The sequence below is a fragment of the Onychostruthus taczanowskii genome, unplaced genomic scaffold (assembly GCF_017590055.1).
Source record: "Onychostruthus taczanowskii isolate IOZ18803 unplaced genomic scaffold, ASM1759005v1 scaffold23, whole genome shotgun sequence".
Lineage (NCBI taxonomy): Eukaryota > Metazoa > Chordata > Aves > Passeriformes > Passeridae > Onychostruthus > Onychostruthus taczanowskii.
This window is the reverse complement of record NW_024499573.1, coordinates 3,852,906-3,866,755: the sequence shown is the minus strand read 5'-3', so window position 1 is coordinate 3,866,755 and position 13,850 is coordinate 3,852,906. Positions and strand designations below refer to the sequence as shown.

At 38.7% G+C, this 13,850-nt stretch overlaps 1 protein-coding gene across 9 annotated transcripts in view; it reads left to right on the top strand.

Moving 5' to 3' along the window:
- ATXN7L1 (ataxin 7 like 1) overlaps nt 1–13,850 on the top strand; it is a 110,277-nt gene that overhangs the window by 50,236 nt on the left and 46,191 nt on the right. Inside the window, exon 1 of one of the 9 annotated variants that reach the window (XM_041405368.1) lies at nt 12,115–12,149. The exons of the other annotated variants lie outside the window; for them this stretch is intronic. The gene's annotated coding sequence lies outside the window, so the exon portion shown is untranslated. Of the gene's footprint in view, nt 1–12,114; nt 12,150–13,850 lie in introns of those variants that run through there. 9 annotated transcript variants of the gene reach the window in all.

Below are 13,850 nucleotides of genomic sequence, written 5' to 3'. Positions count from 1 at the left end.
GTTCAGATCTGTGTCAATGAAATGTGGCAAAGCTGACTTCAGCCTCTGCTTTGCTTTCATCTGCAGAGGGATCCAAGGTACTCAGTATCCCTAGGACAGTTTTATTTCCAGTTCCTTACATGTGATGCAGTTATAGGAAGGAATTGTGAAGTTGTTGCAAGCATTTTTACCAGAAGCACTCAGTAAGAAAATAACTCATGTTTAATTTTGTATTTTAACTTATGTTTGAAAGTGACAATTCTAGCAAGATGGTATCGCTGAGGTGAAACAAAGTTCAAATAAATGATACATAGAGCTTCGAGTACCACACTTTAAAAAGGCAAGCTATAGAAATAAATTTGTTCTACTGAAAACTTAAATCCACCTAATTTAATGCAAGACTTTGTTTTAACTATTTATATTTTATCGATGTTTTGCTCCATAGTTGCATTTTATAAAACAGAAATATTTTCAATTTTTAAACATAATGTCATTTTAGAATTGTGTAATATCTTGATTTTTTTGTTTTAGACCTTAATGTTTAGGGTTATACTGACATTTTTTTTCTTCCCCAAAACATATATATAACACAAAAAATAAAATACAATGAAATTATTTTCTTTAACACTTAGAATTATCTGTTGGAAAACTCTGACTAATGGGCAAAGGACATACGAATGCCAACTGACTCTGCAGTCACAGTTGCATAATATCAGCTGTAAAACAGGTCAAACAGGTGGTGTTTTTACGTGTGTATGATCTAACACAACAGTCTCCTCTGCTGCAGCAGCACATCATGCCTTCACTTTGCAGCCTTTTCTTCTTTAGCTGTGCCAGATTGCAAACTGTGCTTCACTCAGCTCTGTCCAGACAGGATTTCAAGGGGTCCACTGCTACTATCATTTTTTGAAAAAGTACTATAACTGTCATAGCTTCAATTAACATAATAATCTGAAACTTGTGGGTGTCTGTGTAAGAGTCAGCTAGCTGCAGATCTAACCTGGACATTTTAACCTGGACATTTTATGTCTGTGAAGGAAATAAATGCATAAAGTGTAGTTTAACTGAGCATCATAAGGCGCACTATGTAGTTGCATGAGTTTCCAAGGTACCATTTTCTCCATTATTTTCATGTGTTTTTCTTGTAAATTTTGTAGCAGTCATTTTGTGTTCTTAGGTTATTACAGAATCTGCTTTAAAAACTGAAGTTAATATTTATTTATGAAGTCTAGGTTATGAGCTGTTTCATCACAAGTAATGTTATGGAGCAGTTCAGGCAACAAAGATCTGAAGATGCTCATTCAAATACATCTTCTGTCTCTTTTAAAACTGGATGGAATACAATATGGTGTCTTTTTTGATACACACATGTCTGTAAAGCTGATAGAATTGATGTTTCTTTTGCTGCCTGTAGAAAGCATAATAAGTGCAGGGACTTGTGACACAGGAAGGGGTCAGACCCTTGCTTCATTCAAAGAGGAAGCTGCTTGCTCCTCAGTATTTGTGTTGCAAATTGTTCTGGGCTTTTACAGGCTCTATTTCACCCTGTCTGACCCTTCTTCTTCTTTTTTTTCTTTCTTTCCTTTTCAAGTAGGATTATTTTTTCCGTGCAGTTCACATTAGGCATTTACACTGGATGACACAGCATCATTGTTGACCTAAGCTGGTTTTACTTGTTAGGCTTTGCTTTTCCCATTTCTATTATATGTTTCACTTTAAAGATCAGCTTCAGCTGAACCACACAAATCATTCCCAATTGTGTTTTAAAATATTCTATTTAATGGTTAGTTTTGGGAATGTCAGTGTATTCCTAAATAACTGAACCATCCAAGAGGAAGCAGAACCATGGTTATAGCACAGGTATGTTATGTTGTGCAGATATAGACGACTTCTTTGAGATCCCCTTGCTTAGCAGGATGTGTACTGATCTTATTTGGGAGAAATGGCTTGGGGATTCCAAGTCTACAAAATTTCTGCCAAGAGCCTCCATCTAAATTCTCTGAAATTTGAGAGGATAAAGTGTGGTCAACATAACATTAGCTAATTCTACTTCTTATGTGATTAGAAACAGTAATAGGATGTATGAAGTGTCTCATTCAGATCACCTGAAGATATTCTCAGAAGTTTTGAAACATTGTCTTTTTTATTGTTATTTTTTTAAAAGTATACCTATTTAAAAGAACTTAAATTCTGCTTTTTAAACTAAGAACAAGAAGTTGCTTTATATCACCTAGAAATATTCTTGAGAATTGTTGCTGGGTAAAGCTGTAATAATTAATAACTTGTTTGAATTGAAGAATGACAGCTTCCAGCTGTTGTATAGGCAGCTGTACGGTGGCCTAAAGTGTTTGATTTTCATGTAAAAAGGAAGAATTATGAAAGTTTGAGAATCAGTATTATTACAAAATTTAAGTTTTTGTCATATGGGCTTTGCACATTTTGTCATGCGTAATGGATACCGAGACCTAGACTTAGTTTTCTTCAGATGAATACAGTATAGACATCTATGTGTAAGAAACCTATTCAGTATTAGCTTTACATGTCGAAATAGAGGGAGTTTTCATAAGATTGCACTAAAATTTAGCAGTTTATACAGGAGGAAAGGCTGAGCAGCTTTACTTGCCCCGTTGATCTCCCTGCAATACAGGAGTATCTGCTTCGCATTCCCTGCAAGCGTTCCCTGGTATGCAGTGCCTCCCCCACACTGTGGGACCGAGCTGGCCGAGCAGCGCCTCTCCCCATTAGTCATCACTGCCTGGTGCTGTGTGCAGGAAAGTAATTCTTTAAAGCAGTTGCTCCTAGTTAATTTTTTTTTTCAGAGATTATTTCATAATACATCATTGCAGTAGTATCTTCTTGTAAGTATGGACCAAATCTTGGTCACTAAGCACAAGCGTTTTTATGTGGAATGAAAAGACGCGCTGCAAATAAATCACTGCTTATTTCCTTTAATCTGATTTCCAAATTGTTTGACTTCTGCCATTCAAACACAGCTTCCATTCATGTGTTTGGGAAGCTTTTGAAAGCATATGAATGGTAATTTTCCCAGTTTTTCTGGAACTCTAGTTCCAGCAATGTCTGCAGCTGGCTGCCTAATAAAAATGACTTGCATTCCTAGAAACATTGGGTTGTGTTGATGGCTAAAATGACTAAACTGTTTTAAAATGTAACCCATGCTGTTACATTAAAATATGTTTTGGCTTAGGTGATATTAATCTAAAGTAAATTGTTACCTGCAGTGAAGTTTAGTAGTAGTTTTATTAATGTGGATTAGCCATTTACAGAAAAGGTCTCATCTTGTAGCAGTTTGTTTTTTTAACACTGTAATCCATCTGTTCTTACATTATTGAAAGGCTTTCTTATGTCTCTTGCTTTTGTGATTTTTCTTTTCCTGATGTGTGGAATATTCATGTAGTGTTGTAAGAAATGCAATAATCACTTCGATTGTGCTGCATATGAACATTACTAACAGTTTTACACCATCTTGCACCCTGGTTTTTTTTTGTTTTTGATGGGCAACCTATGTTTTATTTATTCCATGTTGTCAGTTTTGGTATAGGGAAACTTCGTTTAAATGTAGAACTTAATTTTAATGTAGTGAGATTATTTTTCTTAAATATTTTATTTTAATAATTATTTTAACTAAAAAAATGGCTTAAGTAACTAAGAAAATAAATAGTACAGCAGTTGCATTTCTAGTACATATTTGAAAACTTCAGGGCAAATGAAATATGCATAATGCTTTTATTTTAAAGTTTAGATTATACAGAATTTTTATTGTCAGGGTTAGATTTTATTTTTTAATGAACTGTATTAGTCTCTCAAGGAAGGTACTAATATTATAATAGTGTTGAGTCCCAAGTCACAGAGAACTGCTACAACAAATTTCTCATACTCTCTGTTAATTCTCTAATAGTCATTTCTGAGATATGCAGAAGTCACTGATGAAGTAGGTTCTGCAGTGTTCCGTAGGCTCAGCAGGTGTAAGTTTTTCTACTGTTTTGTTCTTTAAAATAAGGTTTGTTTTTTCTTGATGATACACAAAGATAGTGAAGTTTCTCTCATTTTTTTATCCGGTTCTCTACAGAACCCTCATCACATTTCTCAAAATATTAGTTAGTTACTCATTCTTACTCTGTCCTCTCTGCTGCCCTAACTGAATGCAGATAGGTTAACTAAAACCAGTCAGTGTGGTACAAGTATCACACAGCTGATTCCAGACTACCACACTTGCTATTGTTTCCCGGAATAACACTGAAACAGGACAGTGGTCAGTGGTGTTTTGTGAGAATAAACTCTTACGCCTCGATTGGTAAAGACTGGAGGAAGAGAAGATGGGTTGGAGACTCAGCTGTGAGAGCAGCCACAGGTCACAAGGTGCAAGAGCTCTTTTACATCGAGGACTGATAACCAAGTGGCAACCATGGTCCTTTTAAAATAAACAAGAAAGAGCTTCTTTCAACAGCAGCAAAACCTCCAGTAGCTTTAAAACATGATCATCTCTCTGGGATGTTTTCTCTGTTGGTGACATCAGTGCCCTTTCTGCAGCTCTGTTGACTATCACTGTGGCAGGGTGTCCTAAATGGATCTGAGTGCATGCTGCTGTGGAGGGCAGAGCACGTTCTTCACACCTCACCCTTCCTACCCAGCCCAGGGTTCCTGTTCCTTCCCTGCTGCTCATCTCACCCTGCAGTGACACTATTCAACTTAGTACCGAATAATAGGAGAAAGCTGTTCATTTATTTATTTGTGATTTAGCAGCTTTCTCCCCTTTCTTTGGTTAGTTTTCTGCTTAGCAAGCTAAGCTCACCCATCAGGGCAGCAGGTGAATGCAGAGATGGTGCAAGGCAAAAACATGGTTCAGAATGCATGGTTCAGAGTAGCACTTGCACAGGGAACAGCAGCCACAATTGTTAATTATTAATTCAGCTCTGCCTATCTTCTCTAAACTACTATCTTAAAAGCATATCTTTTGAAAAGGACACCGGACCTTGAAGATGAAAGATTTACCATTTGAATTTATCTTAAAGTGGTCTTTTTCTGGACTGTGTCTGTTCAGATATGAGGGTTTTTTTTTTTAAGTTGGTACCTACAGGCTGTTTACATAACTAGCTTGATATATTGCCAGCCATATCCTTGGCTGCATCAAAAGCAGCATGGGCAGCAGGTTGAGGAAGGTGCTTCTCCCCCTCTACTCCACTCTCAGGTGACACCCCTGGAGTACTGCATCCAGACCTGAGGCCCTCAATATCATGAGGACATGGACCTGTTGGGGCAAATCCAGAGGAGGGCCAGTGACCACAATGCTGAGGCACCTCTGCTGTGTAGACAGACTGAGAAAGCTGGAGTTGTTCAGCCTGGAGAACAGAAGGTTCTGGCAACACCTTGGAGCACCTTCTGGTACCAAGGGGGCTACAGGAAAGCTGGAGAGAGACTTTTTACAAGATCACGTACCGACAGAACAGGGGGGAATGGCTTCAAATTGAAAGAGGGCTGGTTTAAGATTAGCTTTTATAAGAAATTCTCTACAGTAAGACAGGCTGCCCAGAGAGGCTGTAGCTGCCCCATCCCTGGAAGTGTTCAAGGTCAGGTTGGGTGAGGCTTTGAGCAATCTGGTCTAGTGGAAGGTTCCATTGCCTGTGGCAAGTGAGTTGGAACTGGATGACTTTTAAGGTCCTTCCAACCCAAACTATTCTGTGATTCTATGATCTAAGAATTGGTGGCAACATGCTTTTTTTTTTTCTCTCTTTTTTTTTCCTTCTCCCAAAAGCGCTCTTCTCTAGCAGGAATTCGCAGCCCTAAAGAGGGATGTGGTGAAGAGTAGGTTTTAATGTGTGAAGTAAGCCTGTTAAAAAAGACATAGAAAGTCTAGAAGACAACTCTAAAACTTTACTGACTGATAAGGATTAAAGTAAAAATTGTAAATTAGAGAAAATGAGATTTAAGTGGTGAGGACTGCTGGACTACATGTCCAGAATATTGCCTTCTACAGCACCAAAATCAGGAGAGAAGAAATGATAGATTGCGTAAAGTTTCTGTAAAAATTTAGTGAACTTTACACATTGCTTATGAATTGCTTTTCTTGTACATTTTCTGAGCATATGTATTTAATGAGACTGCACAGATGTTACAGATTTTTCAGAGGCTGGGGATCAGAACAAAAGAAGTAAGGAAATTTTTATATTTAAAACTTCTTTTTGATATTTGTTTAATTTTGGAGGTATTATTTTATAAAATGCATTATATGGAAAAAAGAATTATCAAAGTCTGAGGTGATGCGTGTAGTAATACAGCAAATGGCAGGCAAAAGCTGTAGTGTTTGATTCAGTAATTTAAAATGTAGCAATAAAACCTGGATTTCTTCAGTGCATGGAGAAGTCATTAAAATGTGTTTTCTGCATGTGCTTTCCTATGTTCAGATAAATCCACTCTGGACTATTTTTGAGGTACATGTCAGCAAGCAATTAAATACTGGTTTGACGGTTTCAATCAACTTCTATGCAACTTGCAGCACATTTTTGCAGTACTGTCAAAACATGCATACCCAGAGGACGTGAAAATTATGTGAATTTAATTTAAATCTAAATCACTGATTCTAATGTGAGACTAATTGAAATAAACCCTTTATTATCAGTTGAATTAAGTCAGTAGGAGATACCAACTAGTACCTGTGATTGTGGAATTTCACAGCTAAGAAATAGAATGTTAGGGAGCTTATGAAGGCATGAGCAGCATTGCATGCATCAAGCAACAGATTTGTTCTTGTTTGCTGTAGGTAGTTAAAGAATACATTTGAGACCCTGTAACACCTTAAGGAAGCAGTGTGTGTATGAGGACAAAGGTAATAAACTTCAGAAACCACTTCAAGGTACAGCAGCATTGCTCCTTTAAGAAATACTATTTTTGTGTATTTTACTTGTGAATTCATTAACTCTTTGTGTATCATTTAGCATTATTAAATTAGTAAATATTATCAATAAATTATGTTAGTAAATATTATTTTAAAATACTCAAAAACTTCTAGAGACATAGAGCAGTGGAAACAGTTGTATGACAGAAGTACTGAAGATGTGTTGTGTCCATGAGCTCACTTGATGAATTGAGGTTTAAGTGTAGGAGGAGGGATGTATGTTCCTTGCTGGGTTAGTTCCACTGGTTATCCCAGAAGTACCTAAGCATGATGTGTACCTAAGTGAAGTACCTGAGCCACCTGCACTGGTACTGCTGAACCCATGGCACCAGCGAGGTGCCCAAGTGTTTGAAGTCATTTATAAGCAACTGAGAACAAAGGCTAGGTTTTACATGATTACACAGTATTAACTCTAGCTATTTTGGAAAGACAGTGGATCACTTCTTGGTACTTCAGCTTGCCTTGCTTTAGTTTGAAGGTTCACAGCAAGAAAGCTGTGTCCAACTCAAAATGGAAGCAGAACTCATTCTTAACTTTGTTGTTGTGATAGTTCATCTTTAATAAGACAAACTGGTCTTTAGGAACCCCTAGGGAGTCCGACCAAGAAACAAGAAATCCTGGGCTAGATATTAAATAAACACTTTCTGAAAAGATGGTGTTTTCCTAAGAAAGCAGAGGGTAGGTTGTCTTTTATTACACATACATTTTGACACCTATATGGACAACACCTTCTTGGCTGGATAGAGTATGAAAAGGGAGAGAACCCTGTTTGTCATAAATCTCTTTATGAGTAGGATGGAGCAAACTTCATGCATGTCTGACTGAAATCAAGTGAAAGGGAGTGGAGTTCTCTGCCTCAAATGTGGAAAAATTCTGATCCATGGAGATGATAAGCAGAAAAAATAAGGAACTATCTCAGAATATGGATATATGTCAGTCCTTCTAGGATTTCCCAAAAATAACAGTCTAATTTATAGATTTAGGAGTGGATTGTGCAGGACTAAGGCGCTCCTCAAGTAGACCAGTGTTCCTCATTTTTCCACGAGATTAAACAAGACTCCAGAATCCTGTGGGGTTTCTGGAGGAGCTGCTGTGAAAAGTTTGGATTGCTGAAGCAATAGTATCATCTGTAAGGTAATGTAAGCATAACTGAGTGTCTTTCAAGCGCCACTTGTTAGTCAGAGCTTTGTACTCTTCCTCAGTACAACAGTTTGATTTGTTTATGAAGGTCTGTAATGCTTTAAGAGTAAAAGGATTGTCGTATAGGCCACAAACACAGCTTTGTTGAGTGTGCTTCTGAAAATAGATCAGATGCTTGATTTGTTTGAGGAGTTGAGTCAGGATAATTGAAATTCATAGAGATCTGGGTCCTCTGTCTTCTTTCCTGCTAAATGTGGTTAAGATAAAATGTTTGCAGAAATTATCAGCTGTTATTCTGAGATAATCTCCACATGCAAAATCAGTACAATTTTGGCTTTCTCAAGCACTCTGACTTGCATTTCTCTCTAACACTCCTCTTCTGTCCTTTGGTGCTGAAATATCCATGGTACTGAAACATAAGAAACCTGATTTGGGGTTCAGAGTGAGATTAACATGCAGATAGAGAAAAACCCAAAACGCTTCATACAACTGCTACTCAAATATACATGCTGGTGTTTTACTGGGTTAAAGTTTTTTGCCTGAAGTCTCTTCTGGTTTTGCTGGTGTTGAATTGCCAAAGCTGTAGCCTTGTTTCTAGGTGGGAAAAAAAATCCTGCATGTTGACCTACCTAGCAGTAAAAGGAAGCAAAATTAATTTTAGCATTGTTTTAGGCCCACATAGCTTTAGCAAGAAACATGTACACTCCCAACAGATTGCACTCTTGTTTCTGGATTTTAAAGTTTTAGTCCCAATACACATTCCAGACTAGGTGGTCTCCGTGTGCTGGGTACTAAGAAGTGTTCCTGGGTTCAAGCAGCTTAAATGTGCAAGCTGTCTGATAATGCCAGTGTCCATCAGGAAAGCACTTAATATTTAAATTTTGGGCCTCATGTTGAAAATTCTATGGGAGTATTCTGGTGCCCAGCATAAAAGAGTCACCATAAAGTGCTATTGGCATATCACTTTTTCTTCAATAGACACAAACCAAATTTCATCAGTCCAAATCTAACTACAGAGATTAGATGTTTTCTTTTCAAGATAAGCTTAAATACACCCTGATATCCTAACTTGATGCTCACATGAGGCAAGTTAATGTCTGTATCTGGGCTTTGGTAAGTAGGCAGTCTTATTAATGGTTTTGTATGTAGTATTACTATAAGCAGAAACACATTTATAGCCTGAAAACAAGTTTAAAAAGAATCATTCTTAGACACTCCTTATTTCATAGCCACTTAATTAAAGCTTGCAAGATGAGCAAAGAAAGTGATTCCTCATCCAAAAAAAAAACCTTTCCCCCATATTACCTACAATGAATAGTTCTTTTAACTATTGATTAGTTTTGTTCTTAGCCTTTCTGCAGATTGTGAGTTCTGTGCTGAAATTTCTGTATTAAGATCCTAGAGTTAGAAAATAATTATTTCCTATGTGCTTTTTTCTCAATATGATTCAATGTAGAACTTGTCTGTCAATTAACACAAACTGTCTCTGTTAGTATCACATTGTATAAAGATAGTTATTTACAGAAGTTAATCTATAAGTTGAATGTCTGTGGTCTTCAGCTCAACTGTAGAAGCCCTTTCCTATTTAAATATATGTCTTAATATTGCTGAAAATTTCCCATTTTAGATTGAAAACTAAAGCATTGGTTATCACTTCATGAAACATTTGGTTTAGGTGATTTATTGCTGGATCACTTGAGATGCCCAATATTAAGGTACAGAAAACTGTCAAGATCCTGATTTTATTTTAAACAAAAGCTAACATCAGCCTTGGTTTTCAGAAGATGTATTTTTATTTTCAGATAGTGCAAGCATTGCTTTGAATTTACTTCTGCTAGATTGTTTGCATGGTTACTATGCATATTCCCCACCCACCCCCCCAAAAATTCTCATGCATTGTTTTGGTTTTTTATAGAAGTTAACTCTCCCCTAACATTACCCTGTGTTATATTCTAAATATTCATGATCACTCAATGCCTTAACTGGCTGTTCAGGACCTCTGATATGACCTTTATCACGAGCTGATGTGGGGCAGCATCACCATTCACTTTGCAGCAGCCTTGCAGCCCCATGGATCTCCAGGATTTTGTGTTACAACATGCTTTGACAGCTGCTCCACAGGCATGAATCTGAGATATACAAATAGGTATTAGCAGTGTGTAATGTCCTCGCCATAAAGTGTTGGAGGTATACCACACAACCACTTGTTCCTTTCAACCTTCTATTTCTCTGCTTAAGCTGGGAGCATACATTTTTGGTAGCTTTTTTCCCAGTCAGTTTTAAACATTGTACCTATTTGTCTTATTTATCTGCGTGTTGATACTACTTGCCTATTATTTCTATACCTATTATTGTTTCTTCTGCTTATTTATACTTCCATATTTTATTGTGTCTCATTATTCCTTGGCTTCAGTGATTGCCTCTTCTGTGAGGCATGTACACCTGCAGTGAATGATTTCCTAAACACGAATCCCAGAAGCATTCAGGGCTATTTTGTTGAGCTGGGTTTATGCCTCAAAAATATAGTGGTTTATTTTTTACTACGAGTCCCATGTTCAAATTAAATAAAGCAACCAAACAAAGCCACAAACCAACTGGTTATGCACCTTCAAAGATCTGTTGACTAAATTTCTGGGCTCCATTTTTGGGTCCAGTGGGTCAGGGTATTTTGAATCCAGTTCTCTCTTCTGTCCGATTGAAATCACTTCCAGGAGGACCCACACTGCCCTCTGAAGAGCTTACTTACTGTAAATAATCTTTGAGAGTTCTGGTTCTGTTTTCACACTCCCCATCTTCTTCCAAGGCCTCAGGCAGAGTATTCTGTGATTAAGATAGAAACCTGAATAAATTGGGGCCATTCCTGCTCCCGCCCCACTGGGATCCCTGCATAGTTAGGAGGATGCACAGCCAGGGAATGCAGCACTCCAGAGAACAACTTTTAGCTTAATTTCCTGGGGAACACCACTCTATGTATGTGTTCAAATATATGGAATTTAGTAGTGAAACATTGTAAAATACCTTGCAGTGTGAGCTAGTGTTTGTAGGTATGTTTCGTGTTGGACACAGCTGTGAGAATAAATTTGCATTTAAACTGGTGTCCCATGCTGGTCTGCTGCAAATTGCTGGGTTTGACTGGGTTTAGTGGACAAGCCAGCAACTCCTTAGCTGCAAGAGGAGTTGCATGTATGTGAGAAGAGCTGAATGGCTGCCCATTTAAATATAGTTGAAACAAATTACTTGTAATGGTATCATTAAACATTAAACATACTGCCATTCCAAATCTTGAGAGTTATGCCAAAGGAAGTATTTCTGGTTAATGGGGAACCCACCGTTTCCAGCAGCAGTCAGCTGGCTGAGGGTTTGGCACAGAGATGCTTTAACATGCAGAGCTGTGCCACAGCAAAGCTCAGTTTGTTGACTGAACTTTTTATTTTGGGTGGTGACACCATAGCTCTGATATGTGCATACTTGTGAGTACGGAGTACTTGTAAGAAGAAAAATAGGTGATAAAGACCTTTGTGTTTATCCAGCAGCTGACTGTAACAGGATCTTAATCTGCTTGGTCCGCTTGTACTCCAGTGTGTAAAAATCAAAGATAATCAGATCCTCAGAAGCTTAAAATTTTATTACCAGTTACCATACGTTGTTGTGTGGAGTTCAGAACCTGAATTTGGAGTTTATGTGGACAGTGTGTGTATCCTTGCCAGCGTAGCTGAAGCTGTGGCACTGTTGATTGAAGGACTGACTTTCCCTAAGCCTTCCAAAAGACAATTAGAAGTTTGACGAGTTTTCAGGGGGGAAATCTGGCGATAAGTGAAACGAGTTTTGCATTTAACTCTGCTGATCCTGACCTTTCGCTGTTGGGGCTTTCCCTGCTCGTCGCGTGAATAGGGAGCAGAAAGACGGATGTGGGAGCGGGCGGCAGCGGCGGCGGCTCCGGGAGGGGGAGCTCCGGGCCCGCCGCTCTCCCCCTCCCGGCTCGCTGCTCGCCTCCTCCCGGCCCTCCGCTCCCGGCAGCCTCCCGGCCGCTGACGGCGCCTGCGGCCCGGCGGCCCCCGCCGAAGGACGGCCCGGAGCCCTGCAGGCGAAGCTGTCAGCGCGCCAGGGGAAGGTGCTGCTGGTGGGTTTTGCAGGGGCGGGCTGAACGTGAGTGAGGGTCGCTAGAGATGCTGCCTTGCTTTGTTGCCGCTGTGCTCGAGCGGCGTGAGACCTGGTGTAGGAGCCGCACGAGGTTGTAGGACACAGCTGTTGCTGGAGAAAAACACCCACAGCCTTTCATACCTGCGCGGTGCGGAGGGAGGTGACAAGTGTTGCAGGGCTGCCGGCAGCGCCTGCGGTGTCCGATGCAGCTGAGGCGCTGCAGGGTGCGAGGATGGCATCCAGCTCCCGCCCCGCTCCGGGCTGAGCCCTGTGCAGGAAGCCTGAGCGCAGCGCTGGCCTGCGAGACTGAGTGTGGCAATGCCTCCTGCGCACCGGAGACCTTTTAAAACTGGCCTAGTGGTTCACAGTAATGTAAGGGAGCAAAGCAGGTGTAGACATATGAAGGAGAGGAGAGAATAGCAGTTCATTACTTTAGCAAAGAAGGAGAAAATAGATTTAATTATGAGTATTTTAGACTCAGAACAGGAAGTGCCAATACTGAAACTTCATGCATAACCAGAACTTTGACCCTTGGTTATCTGTACTGTGATTATTTTTACTTTTTTTCCCAACTATATCAGCATGCTGTTTTGCAGATATGATAGTTCGTGTTGCTTACAGTCTTGGAATCTAATATAGTCTGTGATTTTTATTTTTATCTGCACAAATCTACACAAATTATTGCTAAGATTTTTAGCTTGAGAGCAGACTCTGAGCTCCATTTGGTGCAGCCTCAGAAAGATTAAAGAGAAATGCATGCAGGTAACTAAAAACTTAGCAAGAGCCATATTTGGAAGAAGTTACCTTGATTTCTCCCTTAAGTATGTGTTTGTATGTTCTATGTTTTCTTTTGCCATTTTTTGGGTATATTTAACATGTGGCAATGTGGTTAAAAAAATAATGCAAACTATGATTACATTGGTAATGGGTAGTATTTTTTTAAATTTAAATTATTTTTTTAGATTTGATTAATAACATGACAGTGGTACCAAAGTAGTTTAAACAAAATATGCTAGTGGGGAACTGCTGACTCTGGAATTGGCAGCTGTCAACTTTTTTGTGTATGTTCTATATGTATTCCATAGAGCTTTTTAAATGAAGAATAAGGCAGTTGCTGAGTGTTTCCTTTTGGAAGCCTCAATATGGCTCTAGATGTCTAAGCTCAATTTAAATTATTTCATTTGAAAAAATTAAATCTCATTTAAAACTTTAATGATACTGAATTATTCTTTGAATATATCTGATTTCTCTCAGTGTGCAGTTCTTGGAAAGAGAGGGATTACCTGCAAACTTTAAGGGCTAAATAGTATCGGGTTTAATGTTGGTATTACCGCTTTACCTCTGCTATGCTGTGGTATGAATTACAGCTGGATTACTTGCTGTGTGCATGGATTACATTCTCCCTCTATTTGTTCTAATGAACTTAAAAGGAGAAAAACAGACAGTTCTATATCTCTGTTACATTTTTCTAAATGGTTATGAATCTAAATGACACTAGAAAACTTCATTATACTTTTCAGGGAAAAAAATAAAACCTACTTGTTTACTTGAAACCAGTGTTACCTGATAGAGGTGTCTGTCTAAGTCTGTGAAATACTGTGGCCGTTAAATGAGCTCTGATTTCTGTAAAGTGAGAAATGTCCCAAGGTATCTTACCAGTGTTGCTTTATATTTAATTAAA